The sequence below is a fragment of the Oxyura jamaicensis genome, chromosome 4 (genome assembly GCF_011077185.1).
Source record: "Oxyura jamaicensis isolate SHBP4307 breed ruddy duck chromosome 4, BPBGC_Ojam_1.0, whole genome shotgun sequence".
Lineage (NCBI taxonomy): Eukaryota > Metazoa > Chordata > Aves > Anseriformes > Anatidae > Oxyura > Oxyura jamaicensis.
The window spans coordinates 22,863,543-22,868,110 of NC_048896.1; the positions used below are offsets into that span (position 1 = coordinate 22,863,543).

General features: G+C 42.4%; 1 long non-coding RNA gene across 2 annotated transcripts; it reads right to left on the reverse strand.

Annotated features, from left to right (window-relative positions):
* Positions 1–123: 123 nt before the first annotated feature.
* LOC118165827 lies at positions 124–3,909 on the reverse strand. Of its 2 annotated transcripts, none has more exons than XR_004750256.1 (2): positions 2,498–3,909; positions 124–270 (listed from the first exon to the last, which is right to left on the reverse strand). It is a non-coding gene; the product is annotated as an uncharacterized LOC118165827 (long non-coding RNA). The 2 variants fall into 2 exon arrangements; XR_004750257.1 differs by lacking the exon at positions 2,498–3,909 and adding an exon at positions 809–2,095.
* Between the last annotated feature and the right edge of the window lie 659 nt (positions 3,910–4,568).

The window sequence follows — 4,568 nt, forward strand, 5'->3', positions numbered from 1 at the left end:
TCTCTCTTCTAACCTTGCAGAGACTTCCAGCTGTGGAAGCAATTCAAGTTTCAACCTTTCTCCAGGGGGTTGCATTGTTAATTGCATACTATCTTGCCACCAGGACCACAGAAGAGATTTTAGTCATGTGATAAAAAGATAATTCATTTTGAATTTCATGCCCAGCACATGGCTGAAAATTACAACAGTTAGTGCTTTCAGTGCTAGTTTTAAATCCCTACTTGTTTTTCTGAATAGCTCACGTAGCTCTTCCACACGCAGCTTGGCAGTCTGAAAAAAAATACCAGTGCCCTTTTGTCATATCAAGCATCAATTCTCCAATACTCAAAGTAAAACCTACTTGATGTTTTAATGCTTTTTGAAGCAGCAAATGACGTGACAGCAAACATTTTTTTCACTACTACTGAACTTGAAATGCTGTTCAGGTTTATACAGCATTTCATGAGAACCCTAAGCAGGAGAGCTCATTTTTATGCCTTAATAGCTGAATCAAAAAATTGGAAGAAAAAGTATTTTGGAGGTAATTCAAGAATTATTCTTTGGGATATTTTCAGGAAAACAGTGGGGGGAGCTATTTCCAGCCAAACAAAACATTTAATTTATTCTAAAAAGAAAAAGAAAAAAAAAAAAAAAAAAAACACCGTCCACAGTTCTTTTAGTTTAGCATATTTGAAAGTTGTGCTCATTTAGATTTTTTTTTAAGCCACCCTTTCATCTTAGACATACTGAAACCAATAAAAAAACCTGGCAGATGTGGCAGGCTTTTGTGAATCGTTTAGAACTGGCCAACATTGCCTTTTCCACTTACTGTTTCCTGAGAAAGAAAGCCTTGCAGTCTGCCCTCAGCTAGGAAGAGCCTCCCAGCTAAGCAGGGCCTGCCTGTGTGCTGCAGAAACCAGCACCCATTTCAGAGGCAGCATGCGAGGCTGCATGGGCTGCAAAGTCCAGCCACCCTCGCCCATGTGTACTGCAAGCAGCGACACCAATTTTCACTCAGTGTGCTGGCATTATGCTGCAAGTCAAGCGTTTCCAAGTGGTGGGCAGTCGGCCAGCCTTGCGGTGGTGGTATATAAGGCTTTACTAAATAGTGTGTAAAACTGTTTCTTTTGTAGGGTTTCCAGCTAAAAAGTTTGAGGTTAAGGGTTCATGGTGGTTTGCAAGAAATTCAGATGTTTGGCATGGCTCTGCAGTCTGCCAAGTTTGGGGATTCCTGCTAAGATTCCCACTGTACACACAAGCATCAGTTAATGAGGGATGTGATAGTAATTTATGTTTTTGTAATAGCTGAGATCTTCAGGTGAAAAATGAATTAAAGCCCATATTTCTTTATCATTAGGGAAACAGTCTTTGCACAACTTTTTTTCAAAAAATGCTCCTCAAACTGCAGGATTTGCTGAGTTTGGCAGAAGCACATCTTGACATGTATTTGAAGGTAACCAATCATTGGCCAAGCCAGTAGATTTATTTCCTAGTAGATTTATTTCTCAGTGCCTTTAGCAAAAAAAGGAAGATCTATTCATTGTTCCTTATCCCACTTTGTTTTTCTCTTGTGTTCTTAAAACTGGAGCATAATGGAAACTCATTTCACAGAATGATGGCATAATTTCATGGGACAGGAGTACCATGGGTAGAATTTTACAGTTATCATCTAGTCCTTATATGCTTACTGAAACATCTGAATTTGGGGTCTAGCTATGTGAGATTTCCACGTCTGAACCCGTAACTATGTGGCTGCAGTAGCAAAAACCTGCCAGCTAGATACAGAGAGCGTGATTTTCATTGCTAGCCCTTCCCTGAAATGCAGTGTCTCACTTATCTCAGATCTGGGGTATTTCCCCTTTCAGTTGCAGCACAGGCTGAACGTTATAGCATGTTCAAAGCAAATTATTCAGAACACATATTGCAACAAACAGTGGTTCTCAACAGGTAGCATTTTAGCTAAAAAGGAGCATTATTTTTATAAATGAAACATAAATTTGGGATACTGGAATGGAATACTCCACCTCCTAGCCTGCTGTGGGGATGGTGGTGCTGTGTGAGTTTGCCAGCCAGCCCTCTGTAGATGAAGGTGGAAGAGATTCTTCCCAAAGTCAGTTCAGAATACCTGGGTCAGGTGCCTTCTCCAAATTGGTCTCTGGAGAAGTCTCTTTCTCTTTAGAATATTGGCAGTCAAAGGATCCTGCAACAGCTACCTGGCCCATTCAGCTGGCTGCAATTGATGCCTGGCTTCTCTAGCTTGAGGCAAATCCGAGTAAGGACAAAGCAGTAGCTTTTTTGATACAGTTGGTCAGTTCAAGGTAAAAGCTAGCTGTACAAAAGGGATGAAACTGTGTGATCTGCCTTCCCTACATTCTCACTCACAGTAAACATCTCAGTTGCAGGGGAAACTTCCAATTTACCCAGTGCTAACTGGCTTTGCTTTTGAGGACAATCAGAAAAGTCACAGAAAATAGAGGGGGGATCATTTTTTCTGAGTTAACATTCCTTAAATTGTTACCTTCAATTTCCAGCCAATTTCTGAGGGACCTGTCAGAAAAAAAAAAAAAAAAAGGCAGGTATAAGTCAATTGCCCCACAGCAATTTTCCTGGCCTTTGAAAGCAATCAAACTGCATTGCTGTCATTGCACCCAGACCCAGCACAGGGAAAAGGAAAAAGATGGATGCATACACTCACATTTCAATGCTGTCTGTGTAGTACAGGACATTGAAGCAAATCTCTTCAGCCAACCTTTCAGTATGTCCTCACATGCTTTCAGCAACATGCTGCCCCTGCAGTCTGCTTGGCTGTGCTGTTCCACATGATGTAAAACACTGTGAAAATCTAGTCATCTGAATTTTCAATTTTCTTTTTTTTTTAACTGAGCCCTTGGGCCATTGATGGTCACAAAGAATTCATGTCAGATGCTTTCCTCGAGACTAAATCTAGTAAGGGGTGCTTAGACACTAGGGACTGTTGGTTATAAGTTCATACACAAGATCTGTGAAGGTTACCTATAAAATCCATCAAACACAGAGCACCAAAACCATGCATCGGGACTGATCCATCATCTCCACTGCTCAGCTTCTGGCACACTCATTTAGACTGGTCAAGAGGAACATGCAAATAAACCTGGATGACATTTCAGAGACTCCACACAAATCCTGAATATTAACATGAGCAGTGACTCATTGTTTGCAAGATGGGAAACAGCTTTTCATCAGAGAGCCCATGCTTCAAATCAGTGTGAGCAGATTAGGGGCATATCTAGGGACCTGCTCCTCAGGTTTAGCTGGGCTTGATTCACCTAAGAGTTGTTTTTTCCTTTATGTCCCCTCTGGAGGGGATTTTTGTTGACCGTGCCATGGCTTTATGGTTTGGCTGTGTTCCTACAGGACTTTCACTTGTCCCTGCAGCCCACAGGGCACATAAATTCAGTATCGTATGCTTGTAAATTACAGGGCTTTTCTGGCAATAAGTTACTGAACATTGTTTGTTAGGTGACTGAAGATGCGTATGTGGCCGTAGTGGTCTCTGACTAGGAGTTGGTACCTTTCCGCCCCATTTGGCCAAACCCCATTGTCACTCTGCAATACAAATTATAGAAATAGGCTGGATTCAGGATGGCAAAGACAAGTAGCCTGGGGCTTTTGCCAGATGCTTACATGTATACAGCTTATGTGCATACAGTAGCACAGCCTCCTCAGCTGCAGGTCCAGTTTTCATGCAACACATTGTGCGTTAGCACTAAAATCATAACAGAAATCCACTTTTTCTTGTCCCCTTGTAGAGTTGGGAGCTGGAGCTATTTGTGGAGAATGGCTGACTGCTGTCAGCACATCTGCTCTATTTCTCTGGGGGTTAGGAATAAGGATGTGTTTCCTGTACCCCATAAGGAAGAGTTGGTAAAAGTGAGCCAGACAGCTTTTCTTTTCTTTTCTTTTTTCTTTTCTTTTCTTTTCCCTTTGTGATTCACAACTTGGGACCATGTATTTCTGTCAGGGTTGCCCAAGATTTCTAATAAAAGTCACCACAGTGTAGCTATTTGGTTGAGCTAAAGTAAGACCATGATTTAAAAAACTTAAAAAGGATAGGATTTGAGAATGAAAAACCATTGTGGAAGATTTCAAACGAGAAAATGGCTTTTCTGCAAATACCAATTTGTCATGCAAGCCAGTTTCGTATGGTGAGGCACTGAGCCAGAGGAGGTGGTGGGCAGGCGCCATTTTACCTCAGCGGTGCCAGGTGGGTGCCATTTTACCTCACGATGGGGCTGGGCAGGGCCTCCCCAGCTGCCTCTCATCTGTCACTGCCTAACTGGAGGGAGCAGTGCACAGCCAGGTAATGCCACAGACAACCTTATGCCCCCCCCCCAGCACCAAAATCTCCAAAAAATGTTAGAATGTTAGCAGGGCTTGCCACCTGCCCCCCCAGGTGTTTTTTACCATTAGAACCTGGGAGTAATCCGGGGCAGTGAGGGACAGCAAGGCTCAGGATGGTCAGTCAGGAGTCCACATACAGCATGCTGCCGGGAGCCTCCTGAAAAAGGGTGAGTATATATAAATTTTTATATTTTTTTTTCTCCACATAA